Here is a 17,046-nt window from a genome sequence, read left to right as displayed (position 1 = left end):
CGACAGCCAGTTAATGTTGTGTCTCTTGTCCCTCCAGAAAGTGACTGACCGACCAGCCCGCCACCTGAGCACCGGACACCGAATCGCCTTGCACTCAGCCGGCCGGCGAACAGGATCACGCAGCACCGAGGACGAGCACCTGACACCTCTGGCACACTCACGGTTATATCTGTCAATAAACACACCCTCCGGGGCTTTAACTAATTTTAACTGCAGCCTGTCGTGTGATTCTTCAGCCCGTCACAATATGAAATATAAGAATATCAAAAACTTTAGGCTTCAGCTGTCCACACTCAGCAAAATATAGTCTAATTATCGTTATCAATGAAATCACAGAAAACACTGATAAAAATGTTTTTCAATATCACATACCCCTAACATATTTAAGTTTTTTTATATATAATAATCAATGAAATAAATGAATAAATAAATATGAGAAGGGCCCTTTTTTCCACTTGAGTCCCTGGCCTGCCCCTCAGAATGTTCACAGTGGCAAATGACCACTTCTGCTTCAATAATCATGCAGTGGTGAGATGTTTTTATGTGTTTGCATGTGATACTGATGTTCTTCTGAGAATCTAAGAGCGTCAGATGCTGGTTAGTTCCCAATCAAAGGTTTCATCACGATAGCACTAACACTGATTTTTATTTGTTACACAAAAAGATTAGTTTTGAATGTAGTGTAATCTACATCAGATCAGTGTTTAGCCATAAGCGTATTTCAATAAACTCTTAGGATTTATTCAATTATTCTCTATTTGTTTAAGCAAAGTCTGCATGTGGGCTCAGGGGAGATGATTGGTCTCAGCGTGATGAGTGTGCGTTTGGGTCTGAGAATCACTTCAGACAGCCAAGGTAGGGGATAAACTGTCTTTAGTTGTGCCAGGCTGTCATGGCAATGAAACAAGTCATTACTAAACTGGCTTCACAATCGACTCCCTGGGCACCAACAACAATCCACCTCAGATGTTTATCCAGCGAAGCCTAAATGTGTAACTGGATTACACTGCTCACCAAATTACAATCTTTTCATGTGATGACTGCCATCTTTGTCTTTCCAATAAGGCTTTCTTGCTCACAGGTTTAGAATGAAAAGTAGAATGCTTTATTTAAAGTAGAAGTATAATCTCAGAGAAATATATATATATGCAAGGTTTCTGTTGTGATACATTATTTACAAGATTGTGAAAGAATGAGCAATAATATTTAGTTTTCCTTTTCAAGTAGCATACAGTAGCTGCAGTAGCATACTTTTACCTTTTCCTCAATTTCCAGCAGTGTTTTTTTTTCTTCTTCTTTTTCCCTCAGGATTCTTCATTGAAAAGAATATTCAAAATAACAAATGCTTTTGCTTCTTCTTCTTTTTTTTTTGCATTTTGTGGATAAAGGAATTGTACAGCAAAGAGATGCTTGAATGCCACATCAAAGACTAAATACATATGAGGAATCTTTACAGTTCCTTTTTATTAGAAGTTCGTTCCTTCTTAGCAAATCCAGGAATTCCCTGTTTAATCAGATGTGTTTCCCATGTAAACTCAAGATTAGTCCACAGCCTTCATGGACATATAAGATAAGCAAATGGCCACTTTTTTCCCCTCCTCAAAGACTTGTAACCTGAAGCAGCTGTGTACGTATCTGAAAGCCAAGATGAAGATATATCTTATCTGGGATTTGGGATACCCTTTGTGCTACATTTCTTTCTGTCAAATGTTTCCTTTGTTCCAGTCCATCTAATCATTTTGCTAAGCTTTCCCTTATAGATAATACTAAAGCATTTAGATTCAGAGGGACTGGGACTCAGAGATGTGACGATCACTGGGGACATAGGTGTAGGGCTTTGATGAATTCTCGACACCCCCACTGTTTGCCCACATCAAACACTGATGTAAGAGGCAGATGACACAAAATCTAAGAGTACTCAAGGTACATTAGTTCTATTTGCTAAAGGTAAATCAAAGTGAGTGTGCTTTAAGCAGGTGGACCAGAGTCAGCTGAACCCATAGAGCCTGCCTCTATTGGTCAAAGAACTTGGTAGTTTTTAAGGATTTTCACACTTCCCTTGAAAGGATAGCATACCCACAAATGAAAATAACCCAACCCAATCCCTACCCCTAAACCTTTCCTTACCAATACTTTATTCCTAAAATCAGTGGGAAATGATAGCTGATTAACAAGAGTGTAGAAGCACCTAACCCTGATTGCAAGCCTAAAATAGATATTTCCAGAAAAGTTATACTGTACCTCAATTTTGATCGGTTGATTGGAATATTGTTCCACTCGCCAACCCCCAAGCCATCCTAGGTGTATATGAATTTCTTCTTTCAGACGAATACAACCAGAGTTATATATATATATATATATATATATATATATATATATATATATATATATATATATATATATATATATTACGGCTGGTAATTTAACGCGTTAATTCGATTAAATAATTATGGAGAAAAATCAATCCATCATCCATCCATCATCTTCTGCTTATCCGGGGCCGGGTCACAGGGGCAACAGTCTAAGCAGAGATGCCCAGACTTCCCTCTCCCTAGCCACTTCCTCCAGCTCTACCGGGGGAACCCCGAGGCGTTCCCAGGCCAGCCAGGAGACATAGTCCCTCCAGCGTGTCCTAGGTCTTCCCCGGGGCCTCCTCCTGGTGGGACGTGCCTGGAACACCTCCCTGGGAAGGTTTCCAGGAGGCATCCAAAATAGATGCCCGAGCCACCTCAGCTGGCTCCTCTCGATGTGGAGGAGCAACGGCTCTACTCTGAGCTCCTCCCGAGTGACCGAGCTTCTCACCCTTTCTCTAAGGGAGCGCCCAGCCACCCTACGGAGAAAGCTCATTTCGGCTGCCTGTATCTAGGATGTTGTCCTTTCGGTCATGACCCACAGCTCATGACCATAGGTGAGAGTAGGAACGTAGATTGACCGGTAAATCGAGAGCTTCACCTTACAGCTCAGCTCCTTCTTCACAACGACAGACCGGTGCAGCCACCGCATTACTGCAGAAGCTGCACCGATCCGTCTGTCAATCTCCCGTTCCATCCTTCCCTCACTCGTGAACAAGACCCCAAGATACCTGAACTCCTCCACTTGAGGCAGGAACTCTCCACCAACCTGAAGTGGACACCCTTATGCTTGAACATGGTGTTTGTTATGGACAAACCGTGATTAGCACAGAAATCCAATAACAGGCTCCTTCCCCGCCATCGAGGTGACATTCCATGTCCCTAAAGCCAGATTCCGTGTCCAGAGATCGGGTCGTCGGGGGTCTTGCCTTCGACTGTCGTCCGATCCACTTTGCACCGGCCCCTTACGCTCCCTCCTGCAGGTGGTGAGCCCATGGGAGGGCGGCCCCAAGTCACTCCTACGGGCTGAGCCCGGCCGGACCCCATTGGGGGAGGCCCGGCCACCAGGCGCTCGCATACGAGCCCCAACCCCGGGCCTGGCTCCAGGGTTGGGCCCCGGCTGCGCCATGCCGGGCGACGTCTCGGTCCTTGATGTATTTTTCAACATAAAGGAGTTTGAGAACTGTTCTTAGTCTGGCCCGTCACCAAGGACCTATTTGCCTTGAGAGACCCTACCAGGAGCATATAGCCCCAGACAACATAACTCCCAGGATCCTTCGGGTACTCAAACCTCTCCACCACGATAAGGTGACAGTTCAAGGAGAGGGGAGAAAAATAACGCGTTAAAATTATTATTATTATTTATTTATTTATTTTTTTTTTATTAAAATTATAAACGCATTTGACGCACTTGCCTAGATGATTGCCTAGACCTATGTGAATCATCTGCCATTTCATACAGTCGATTGATGACTTATATGAGGAAGAGCAACAACTTACTGTGTGATGGAGCCTAGAGAATATCCCTAAAATTCAAGATATGGGGCATGAAATATGAAATTTTGTCTCATATTTACATCACATAGTTAAGAAATATCACACGAGAAGTAGACTAAGTGCAATATCACAGGAGTGCAAATGTGATACTCGTCTCATACAACAGTTCATTAAGAACAAAAGACAAAGCAGAACTGTTCATCTCCAAGCAACCCACAGCCGCATTTCATTTCCTAATCCATGTTTTGAACAAATTTGGTGAACCATTTGGCTCGGTGAACCACTGGCCATAGTCGCGCTGGCTTTGAAGTGGTGCTGCTCAGACCGATTGGTGTATGACATCAAAGTACCGCGAGAGTGATTCAGAAGCACAAGTAGTTATCTGTGCTATAAAGCTGTTGCGGTACTTTGATGTCACACACCAGTCGGTCTGATGGTGATGACCCGCTTCAAGTCGAACAAGCCTAATGATTCAATGAACCATTCATAAAGAACCATATACTTCACTCCTGAATGAATCAGCCATTTGAACGAATCAAATAAATGTATAAATGACCACCTAATGGCAGTTTTAGTATATTATTTAGAGTATCATTTCATTAAAGACATAATTTCATATTTTCATAGTAATAATAATAAAATTAAGAAAATAAATTATTAAAGTTATAGTTCACCCAACCAAAAATGACAATTCTCTCATTATTTACTCACATGGTCCAAAAGAGTAGGCTATAATCAATTTTATCAAACAAAATATTTCTTGCTGAACCTACTTCTTGTAATGCCTGGTGCTTTACACAACAATGACTTTAATTGTCTTCTGGGAGTAATTTCTCCAAATCTGATTTGCGATTAATTTAATCAATTAATTAATCACCACATCATGTAATTAGATTTAAAAAATGTTATCGCTTACCAGCCCTAATATATATATATGGAAGCAATTGATTACAGTTTCTGAAGTTTTAAATATAGATATTTTTCTTACACAGATACATCGATTCATCCGGAACTGTGTGGAAAACTCTTTATGATTGATAAATGCACTTTTTGGAGCTTCAAAATCTTGACCATTTATTGCCATTGTAAAGCTTGGAAGAGCCAGGACAATTTTTAATATAACTCTGTTTATATTCGCCTGAAAGAAAAAAGTCATATACACCTAGGATTGCTTGAGGGTAAGTAAATCATGGAGTCATTATTACAGTACCTCATTTGCCAATGTAAACAGGTCACACGTTTGTCCAATGAATGACAACGATGACATAAATATGTAAATAGGAATCTTAACTGAGTATATTTGTACAGTGTGAATCGCCAGCTTATGAATGCCCAGAACTAATTGTTAACCCCAAGTAAATTATGGGCACGATACAAGATAAGCCAAGTTTACCCAGGGTTTCAAATGACCCAGGCTTAACTATTCCAAATGTAGGCCACTCATTTAAGTGCCAAGCTCTCTATACTGTCACGGCTCATAGCAAATATTCCCATTACTTCAATTCATTTTTCATCTGAAAAAAAAAAAAAAAACTAAGAACAAATTAAATTACCCATAAGCTGCTCTTTTATTTGCTATATGATTATGTCTTAAACCTATAGCACCCGGGGAGAATACAGCTAAGTGGGTTTTGCAAACACCTCCAGATTGTACAGTTTTTTATGGTTGATCTGAAAGGCATGACAGAGATGAAGCAATTTCTCTTCTGAAGAGCTGGAGGGTGAGTGTCACTGTCATTTGTCTTCCTGCAGCATTTAATGACTAGTACAACAATAATGAGGATATTTTATAGACTTCTCTCTCCACGGCTCATCTGCTACATGAGAATTAGCACAGAATATACGTTACAAACAATCCCGGTGATGATGCATGAAGCCTATAAGTGGTTGCTATATATAATTGGTCGTCCAGTCATAACAATCCTTATGATAGAAAATATATGCTATTAGTCGGAGAATTTCACCGTATCACACAACAGATTCATCATGACAACAGCGATTACAGAACAACAGGTGTATGCGCTTGTAACGGTGGCTGCCCCAAATCAAATTTGACTTAATAAAATTTAAATTGTTCGGGCGCCAGACAAGTAAAACTTGTCAAGTAAAAAAAAAAAAAAAAAAAAAAATATATATATATATATGTAATGAAGTTCAATTTCCCCGAAGATAACTCAAACCACCGTTACACAAAAAACGAAAATAAATTCCTTCAAATACCCACAATAATGTAGAATAGGGCTTAAATGACACACAGTCAGAAATTGAAGGGTTTGGTCAAAAATATGTATATTTTAAGAAAACATTTTTGCAAAGAAATAAAATAAAATAAACTACACAAAGTTAAATTTTCACAGAGTTTTCTTTCTTTACCTCACATGACAAATAACAAAATATTTAAGGCAAACAGTTCTTTTTTTCAAACTCAGTTTGTGTTCAATTTTCAGCCAAAATAAAGAAATGAAAGAGAAAAAAAAAAAACACACACAAAAAAAAAAAAAAAAACACTTCAAACGAGTGTTTGTGTATGGGTGTGTGCGTGTACAATGAGCGTGTATGTGTGTGTGTGTGGTGGTGGCTGCGTGAAGCAGTCTGTGTAGCGGCCGCAAATCCTGGGCCGGAGAAAGAGTTTGGAGACTTGGCGAGAGTTTGGCGTGAGTTTAGAAACTCTTGGCGTGAGGTTAAAAGATGATGGACATCACCACTAGTACCTGAGGCAGGCGAACGAACCAGGCTGGATTATGTTGCACCAGGCAGGCGAACGAACCATGCAGACGCAGTAGAGCAATTTCTCCGTCACTTTGGCGATCGCACCCAGTCAGCGCATGCACAGAGATTCCAGCAAAGAATAGTACGACCTTCAGCTTCAGGTAGCGTGTGTCCCACTCCAATAATAACCTACAGGTGTGTTTTGTTTTTTACTCGCGCCCCAACTTCCGTTTCTAGCGCTCTTTTATTCTAAATTTCCTCATTGGTTTCCGCCCATCAGAAAAAATGAAAAGCTGATATGGATTTCTTCCATATCGCTACACTCTCCCTCCCTGGAGAAGACAACCTATGGTTGTGGAAATGTGAATCATAATTAAAATCCAATGAATTCCTCTTCATCAGAAGATTCATTGAATATCTGGCAGAGCCTTTTCTTCTCCTGGCATTCCAGCTCTTCAGCCGTGGGAAAGCATGGTTTCAGGTTGCACACATGCACTATGCGAACATCTTCGCCAGTGGACTCTAGCGCTATTCGATAGTTCAATGGACCCACCTGTTTTATGACACGGTAAGGGCCTTTCCATTTTTGAGCCAATTTTGCAGTGAAGTGATGTTGTGCACTAGACTGGGGAAAGGTTCTCATCCACACACGATCATTTTCCTTGTATGTGACATCTCGTCTTCTTTTATTATAATTCCGAAGCTGTCTCTTTTGTGCTTTTTTACAGCATTCCATGGCCTTGGTCTGAAGCTCAGTTAGGTGGTGGACTGTATCGTAAGATGTGCAGTCTGGAGTTAGATTCTTGCCATGTAACACCTTGTCCATGGGACTTTGCAGTTTCCTCCCCAAATGAAGCTCTGCAGGGGTCATCCCAATCGTTTCCTGGACAGCTGAATTAATAGCGAAACGGAGTTCCGGTAAGTATTGGTCCCATTTTCTGTGATTGTTGTCCACATAGGCAGAAATCATGCATTTGAGCGTACGGTTAACCCTCTCGGTCATATTTGTTTGTGGATGGTATGATGTTGTCAATTTAGGTTTGATACTCCACTTTTGACAGAGTTCTCTGAACAGTGATGACACAAATTGTGTACCTCTATCCGACAGAATGAAGTCTGGCACCCCCCAACGGGTTAGAATTTCCTTCCGAAGAAGTAACGCAACAGTCTCAGCTTTAGCATTGCGCATGGGGAAAAATTCCACCCACCGGGAGTAGTAATCTACAAAGACTAAGAGGTACTCATTTTGCTGTGTGCTGCGTGGCATTGGCCCCATAATGTCCACTCCAAGCATCTCATTGGGACGGGTGGTGGTGACTTGCTGTAGTTTGCCCACAGGTTTCTGATTTTCTCCCTTAAGAGTCTGGCATTTGACACATTTTTTGACGTGGTGTTTTATGTCAGTCCACATTCCAGGCCAGAATGCAACATCATGGATACGCTTGTAGGTCTTATAAATACCTACATGACCGCTCCAGGTATTAGAGTGGTAGTGGTGTAGAATGGACGACACAAGGCTGGTAGGAATGTAGACTCTGTAATGAACTTGATTGTTCGGCAGGTGAGTTTTGTGATAGAGTTTATCTTCCACTATCTCATACTGATCTTTAAAAGAGGAATCATTTTCTGCAAGTGCTTTAAGTGTGTTGGTGATGACAGGGTCTTTGTGCTGTTCCTCCCAGATTGTGGCTGGAGATATCGGAAACTCAGCATTCTCCTGTTGGTGTGGGTTGGTGTACAGGTTACAACTGGTGTGAATCCGAGACAGAGCATCAGGTGCCATATTTAGTTTTCCTTTGCGATATTCAATGATAAAATCAAATCTCTGTAGTCGCAAGGCCCACCGGATGAGGCGACTCGTGGTTTTTGTGGAAGACATTACCCATTGTAACGCTGAGTGGTCTGTGATGACAGTGAACAGTTTGTGCTCTAGGTAGTGCTGCCATTTTTCCAGGGCCCAAATTACAGCCAAACACTCTTTTTCAGTGGCTGTGTAATTGGTCTCTGCTTTGTTCAGGGTTCTGCTGGCATAAGCAATAACTTGTTCCAATCCCTGTTCCTTGCGCTGGGTCAGCACAGCACCCAGACCAGTGTTACTGGCATCCGTATAGACAGTAAAAGGCAGTTGAAGGTCAGGATGGCCAAGAATGGGAGGAGAGGTAAGACAGCATTTTAAATGTTCAAAGGCTTGTTGACATTGTTGTGACCAGAGGAATGAACATCCTTTTTTTTTCAGTGCATTGATGGGTTCAGCGATCCTGGAGAAGTTTGGTACAAACCGGTGGTACCACCCGGCTAACCCCAGGAAGCGCTGGACCTCCTTGATGTTGGTGGGCACAGGGTATTCACGTATAGCCTCCACTTTACTTGGGTCTGCAGCTATGCCTTGGACGCTGACAACATGTCCCAGAAAAGTTATTTTCTGAAGACAGAACTTGCTCTTTTTTAAATTAATGGTGAGGCCAGCCATTTGCAGTTTATAAAAAACAGCTTGGAGGTCGGAGAAGTGCTGGGCTACAGATGGTGAGTAAATAATGATGTCGTCAATGTAGACAAAGCAGATGTTTCCACGCAATTCTCCTAGAACGTTCTCCATTAGTCTTTGGAAGGTTGCTGGGGCATTTTTTAACCCAAATGGCATAACATTAAACTGAAACAGTCCTGATGAAGTTGTGAAAGCTGTCTTTGGTTTACTTTCTTGATCCATGTTTACCTGCCAGTAGCCACTGTTAAGGTCAATGGTGGAAAAGATGGCCGCTCCAGATAGTGACTCCAAGATCTCAGTGATGTTGGGTAATGGGTAAGCATCATTCTCTGTAATGGCATTAACTTTTCTGTAGTCCACACAAAACCTAAGGCTTCCGTCTTTTTTAGGGACCAAGACGACAGGTGAGGCCCATCCAGAGTGTGATGGTTCTACGATGCCGGCAGTCAACATCTCTTCCAGTTGCTCTGTAATGACAGCTTGTTTGGCAGGTGTTGTGCGGTACGGTCTTTGTTTTATAGGTACTTGGTGGGTAGTATATATGTGATGCTGTGTAACTTCAGTACGTCCTGGACGAAGGGTACAAACTTGAGGATTTGACTCGAGGATCTGCCGTAACTGTTGCTTGCCTTCCGGAGGTAAGTGGGCATCCTGTACAGCAGTGTTAATTAATGTCTTCTCATCCAGGCAGGCTGGTTGAAACATGTTAAGTTGAGGAGGAGGAACAGAAGATAGTAAGGAGAGGCTGTTGGGATTTTTATTTCCCATCTTTCCCCTTGGATGTTGGGAACTGATAACTGGTACACTGGCATTTGTTGGCTGGAAAGGATAATACTCTTTAGGATTGGACTGAAATGAATACTTTTGATCTGCCACATTGATCTGCAGCCCACTGGAGAAGATGAAGTCCAGTCCTAATACGACTGCATAGGCCAGGGCTTTGGCTGATAGAACAACAGCAGGTATGGTGAATACTTTTTGATGTAGGGTGATTGGCATGTTTATCCAACCTAAAGGAATTTCTGCTTCCCCATTTGCTAGGTAGAGCGGACCCTGGGTCCATGGATGGAGTTTTTGTGAAGTGAGCTCCTTCCAGAGATTCTCATGTAGAAGGGTGTAGCTAGCCCCAGTATCAACAATGGCTTTTCCCTTCCAGGTACCAATGCAAAGTGGTATCACTAATTGTTGTGGAACAATTGCAGCAGGTGGTGGTTTCTTACCAGTTGTTGATGAATTGTGGGGAAAGGTGGCAGACACAGAGCGATTGCCAGATGGACCAGTACCTTTAGAAGATGGAAATGTTGTCCGCTTGTTATTGGAGGAAGGGTGTTGGCTGGTGGACTGAGGTGACTGGGACTGAGAAGAGACAAAGTGAGGACAGCTGCCAGGTGAGTGATGGCCTTTACATCGCCAGCATTGCACTAAAGGCTTCTCTGCCGGGCGGTTGGGAATAGGTCTTTGAGGCATGGATAGGGGTTGCTTAGAACTCACACGTTTTTCATATTGCAGTTGTTGTTCGTAGTCTTTTTCCAGCTGTTGGCCCAATTTCACAAGCTCATCGACTGTGTTCACCCGACTGCGAATCTGGCTTGCAAGGTAAGGATTCATATTTTTCAAAATCATTTTCACCAACTCACTGTCGGTCAAGGTGGGCTTCCACCTTTTGCAGAGAGCTCTGTATGTAAATGCAAAGTCCCTAATGCTCTCTCTTTCTCCCTGTGTTCTTGTCCTTACCCTTTCAGCCAGCTCGTCTTCATAATCCTCTGAGAGGAAAGCAGAGAGGAAAGCAGCTTCAAACTCTTCCCACGTGGTTATTGAGGATCGTGCAACTTCCCACCAGTCCCGGGCAGTACCATAAAGGACAGTGCGGAAAGTGGCCAGGATGTCAGCATTAGTAAGAGGATGTAACGCCAAGAAATCCTGACATCGAGTTAGATAGAGCAAGGGGTCCAAGTCATCTGACTGTCTCCCAAAAGTAGGAAATGTAATCTTAAGATGATCACTCTTTACAACAGGAGTAGGAAACATTGGAGGTGTCACTGGTGATGTAGGTGAAACTGCAGTGGTCAGAGGCAAGGGTGAGTAATCTCTTGTCTGCAGGTCAATCATTTGTTTCTCTTGCTTTTCGAGTCTTTTCTCAAGTTCAGTTTGTAAGCTTTTTACAGTTGCACACAGGGTGTTGGTGGTTTGGGTGCACTGGGTGAGTTCTGTTGACAACTGGTCATAATTTTTTTGATGGGTTACCAGGTAGGTTTTGATGTCCTGCTGAAGCTCCACTTGAAGTTGGTCAATCATGAACCGTACTTCAGACACATATGTAGTCTTAGCTTTGTGAAGTTCATCAGACATCATGACTTTAAGTGACTTAGTGAGTTGATCAGTCTCTTCCTTCACATGCTTCTTACTTTCAGAAATGTGGGTGAGCATTTCTTGTTGGTTTTGCTTGAGTTTATCAGCAAGGTTAGAAATCAGGCTGTCGTGATGTGCAGTCATGGTTTTAAGTTCTTTGGCAAGTTCACCAATGTTTTTTTCATGGGTTTGCATATGCTGTGTCAACGTGTCCCAGTTTCCTTTAACTTGAGTGAGTTGATGCATTCCTTTTCCAGGAGTTGACAGGATGCCAGGCAAGCCCTGCTGTGCCACTGAAGATAAAGATGAAGGCCCAGGTGATGTACATATCTGCATGGAGTCGCCATTCGGTTCCTGCTCCCAGGTGAAGGGTTGAACAGGAGTACTGCCAGCTAGTGGTGAAGTTGCAAACCGCACATGGGTTCCTGGGAAGTCAGTGGTGCTGGCTTGAGTAGGAGTGAAGTGGAAAGGAGCACGAAGAGGTCCAGTTGAAGAAAGTAGAGGACGGGGTGCTGGAGGCCAGACTGGGGTAGCAACATCTGGTGCTGGTGGTTCCATCTCCACAAAAGTGGATGGAGACAGAGGAGTGGCAGCCATGTTTGATTGTCAGTGTATGTATAGTCAGTCAGTGTAAAAATGTAGTGAAATGCAAGTTGAGTGAAAAAAAAACAATGTATAAATGTTTGAAAAAATAAATTGCAGCAGAATACTCTTAACAGTTCAGTGTGAAATGTCTGTCCAATTGTCCAATTCACCAATTCACACTTCAATTCACTTAACTTCACAAATCAATAATTAGATTTCAATAACACAAATGGGTGTTTCCACAACTTTCACATAATTGGGTCAGTTTGGCAGCAAGACAACTAAGGGGTAACACAATTATATATTTAACAACGTGCAAGTTCACAAACAAAAAGTATCTTCCCACAAAACCATTAAGTAAAGGAAAAAAACTGTTTCAATTCAGTATGTATATACACCACAATTTCACAAACACAAAAAAAATATAGGCAGTGACAGCCAACCTTTAAGTAATCGTTTAGGGAAACTCAAATTCAAAGCTCAAATGACCAGTTTAAGTGGTCATGGTTTACGTGCTTAAATGTTTAAGTTTCAAGTTGTCAAGGTTTAAGGGTTTAAGTTTCAAGTCATCAAGGTTTAAGTGTTTAAGTTTCAAGTTTCATGTCTCAAGTTCCAAGTTTCAGGTCCCTGTTTGGGCGCCACTTCTGTAACGGTGGCTGCCCCAAATCAAATTTGACTTAATAAAATTTAAATTGTTCGGGCGCCAGACAAGTAAAACTTGTCAAGTAAAAAAAAAAAAAAAAAATATATATATATATATATGTAATGAAGTTCAATTTCCCCGAAGATAACTCAAACCACCGTTACACAAAAAACGAAAATAAATTCCTTCAAATACCCACAATAATGTAGAATAGGGCTTAAATGACACACAGTCAGAAATTGAAGGGTTTGGTCAAAAATATGTATATTTTAAGAAAACATTTTTGCAAAGAAATAAAATAAAATAAACTACACAAAGTTAAATTTTCACAGAGTTTTCTTTCTTTACCTCACATGACAAATAACAAAATATTTAAGGCAAACAGTTCTTTTTTTCAAACTCAGTTTGTGTTCAATTTTCAGCCAAAATAAAGAAATGAAAGAGAAAAAAAAAAAACACACACAAAAAAACAAAAAAAAACACTTCAAACGAGTGTTTGTGTATGGGTGTGTGCGTGTACAATGAGCGTGTATGTGTGTGTGTGTGGTGGTGGCTGCGTGAAGCAGTCTGTGTAGCGGCCGCAAATCCTGGGCCGGAGAAAGAGTTTGGAGACTTGGCGAGAGTTTGGCGTGAGTTTAGAAACTCTTGGCGTGAGGTTAAAAGATGATGGACATCACCACTAGTACCTGAGGCAGGCGAACGAACCAGGCTGGATTATGTTGCACCAGGCAGGCGAACGAACCATGCAGACGCAGTAGAGCAATTTCTCCGTCACTTTGGCGATCGCACCCAGTCAGCGCATGCACAGAGATTCCAGCAAAGAATAGTACGACCTTCAGCTTCAGGTAGCGTGTGTCCCACTCCAATAATAACCTACAGGTGTGTTTTATTTTTTACTCGCGCCCCAACTTCCGTTTCTAGCGCTCTTTTATTCTAAATTTCCTCATTGGTTTCCGCCCATCAGAAAAAATGAAAAGCTGATATGGATTTCTTCCATATCGCTACACGCTGTATATATGTAGTTTGAGGATAATCAAGACATGAAAAACACCAAGATTATTTTGATTAATGGAGAGGCAAAAGCATTGAAAAATACGGAGCCTAATGGGAGAAAATTGAGAAGAATGATTTTATGCATACCACCCCTTTGATACTCAGTGTATAGCAGACTTTTGTATACAATTTCTAACCATATCATTCAAAGAAAGCTCATCTTTAGTATTTCCTGTAAAATAAGCTCCTGGAAAGCTGTGGCATCATACTCTGAAGGTTGTAATTTGCAAATTACTATTTGATTTGTTATTAATATCATAATTTCAAAGTTCAAGGGAAATTTTCAATGAGAAATGTCAAATTTAACACTCCAGTTAAGAGAATCAGTATAATAATTTAATTGCACTATCCTTTTGTCAGGTTACTTTTAAAGGTCAATCAGATTTTTTTTTTTTTTTTTTTTGACACAAATAAATTAAAAGCAGGCTACTTTTGTCAGACATGATTACATACTAACTCACATGAAGAGCAGCATCAGTAATAGCAGCAGATCCAGTAATACAATAATAGATTTATTATTATGGAGAAGGATTCTGACTGACTGTTTCCAAATTGACTAAATTACTACAACTTCTTTCAGGTAAGTGTATACGCTACCGTTCAAAGTTTGGGGTCAGTAGGCTTTCTTTTTCTTTCTTGGAATTTCTTGAGCAAAATAGTTATTTTAATACTTTTTTTTCCCACCAGTATACAAGTACATACTTTAAATTATAAAGTAAAAGTGTAATGTAATAGTTGTCTATTTTTAAATAAATGCTCTTTTTAAACTTTCTGTTCTTCAAAGTTTCTGGAAGAAAAACATAACGGTTTCCACAAAATTATTAAGCAGCAAAACTGCTTTTGATGTTGATAACAATAACAAATGTTTCTTTCAAATCAGTATATTAGAATTATTATTGGATGTTGAAAATTCATTGTTACTTAGCAGTACAATTTAATTGTAATAACATTTCATTTATTTATATATATATATATATATATATATATATATATATATATATATATATATATATATATATATATATATATATTACTGTATGCTATTTCATGAAATAAATGCAGCCATTGGTGAGCATAAGAGACCTTCAAAAACACGTTTAAACATCTTACCGAGCCCAAACTTTTGAATGGTAGTGCATATATATTCCAGATGCAATGGGATGGCTGATGAAATACCACAAACTAATGTGGCACAACTGAATTCACCCCTGCGTCTTTAAACCTGCACTCTTAATTCTGCTTCATCATTCTTCATTGCTCCGGCACTCTACAGATGAAAAAGCATCACATTTATAGACTGAATGGTCATGCTCCAAAAGTTCAATTAAGGAAAAACATTCCACTCAACCTTTATGTGATAGGATTACCAGATACATTTCAAAAGAATGAGGAATTCTATCAAGTCCTCTCGTAAAACCCTCATCAAAAATCTCCATCATCTTACAACCGCTGAAAAGAAGAATTACAACATGACAATGAAAATGCAATGCTTTCAGAACGATTTAAAACATATCTTCTTTCCAATGCCATTTCTTTGCTTAACTGAGAATATAAACAACTTCTGCTGCAAAGTCATTAAGATGTTTGTTGCGGAAACGTGAATACTCTTATTAGCTGGAACAGATGTGATCTCAAGATGACTGCATTAATTTCTATCTATCTATCTATCTATCTATCTATCTATCTATCTATCTATCTATCTATCTATCTATCTATCTATCTATCTATCTATCTATCTATCTGGCACATTTGTCTTGATTATTTTTCACAATACTCAAAATTATCTCACTAAATTATCCCAAATTTGGTTTTGAGTTGTGAGAGGGGAAGAGAGCTCATGTGACACACCCTCAATCATGGAGGCACAGAAAAGGGAGCCTGAAGCCTGCCTCAGGTACTCGTCCCATCATTCTTTCTCTCAACACAACTGATGTAATTAGCACCGTGGCACCACACTAAGCCTAGTGATGACCAAATTAGTTCAACACAAACAAGAGGCAGCAGGTTAACTGCCGTGTGATGCCAGCTTGTTTTGATCGGAAGTTCTTCTGCATTGCTGAAGTTACGTGGGGACTCTTGCTTGACAGATTCCTGGGGCGAAACGAGACACTTTCTACCCCCACACAACCGTCTTAGCTGTTTCATCATTTGTAAATGACACATTATTATTCTGTCTCCCCACTGCCTGATTACCTCTTCTCATTGGGGATTTGATTTATTTATTTATTTTATTTTTATTTATTATTATTATTCTTTTCTCAAGCACTTTGAGCCCCTTGAGCTGTTTGACAAGTGCAACGGTTGTTGGTGGCAAAATGAGAAAAACAAAAGAAAGGCACGATTACATTGTTGAGATATTTATTATTATTATTATTATTATTATTATTATTATTATTATTATTATTCTCTCCACAACTTATTAAATAAACCTGCCATTACATGACTGAAATTATTACCAATCTATCTATCAATCCATCTATCTATCTATCTATCTATCTATCTATCTATCTATCTATCTATATATATATATATATATATATATTTTTTTTTTTTTTTTTTTTTTTTTTTTTTTTTTTTTTGCTACGGATTACATCATTATGCGGATTTCTAATGTGAAACAAACAATGAGCCATTTAAAAAATAAACATCAATACACTAGCACACAGTAATTTACATACTTAATAAACATGAAATAAATCAGTGGGAAATCAACACAAGGCACGATGCCTATACAATTTATCCATACCTTCACATCTTATTTATCAAATAATCAGCTTATTTTTATTTTTTTTCTACATATTATTTTGCTTGGTTGGCCATTTTACACTCAACTAGATATGTCATTCTTAATTGATAGATTAATTCATATTCAAGGCACGTGCTTTTAGATATGAGAGTTAGACACACCTACCAAAAAAAACTAAATCATAATAAACAATCATTAATGATATATTGAGGTACTCTGCCCTGCAATACTGATTTAATTGTGTGCATTTGGCATGAATTTGTTCAAGTAAAATGTAGTGGATTGCATCTTTGTTTTTCAAAATGTCATCTTAGCTGTGAGAGATGTGTTTGAACAATCCAAATTAGAAATAAAGACCATGAAGGCAAAATAAATCACAAAAAAGCACTAGCTGCTGTGGGCCTCTGTCAGCAGACAAAGAATGGTGTGGTGAGAGCTGTAAGACAGCAGGGTGGGAACAACAATGAGACAGATGTGGGGGAGAGAGACAAAGATTGCATCTGCTTACAGACGTGTACACTCCAACAACTGTGGATGTGACTGATGCCTTGACACACAGCACTGCATTCTTTTTCTGCAATGAAAAAAAAAATATTATTAATAATATAGTAATAAAAAAATAAAATAA

The sequence above is a fragment of the Carassius carassius genome, chromosome 3 (assembly GCF_963082965.1).
Source record: "Carassius carassius chromosome 3, fCarCar2.1, whole genome shotgun sequence".
In the NCBI taxonomy this organism is placed as follows: domain Eukaryota; kingdom Metazoa; phylum Chordata; class Actinopteri; order Cypriniformes; family Cyprinidae; genus Carassius; species Carassius carassius.
The sequence above is the reverse complement of the archived record's forward strand: the minus strand, read 5'-3'. Positions refer to the sequence as shown.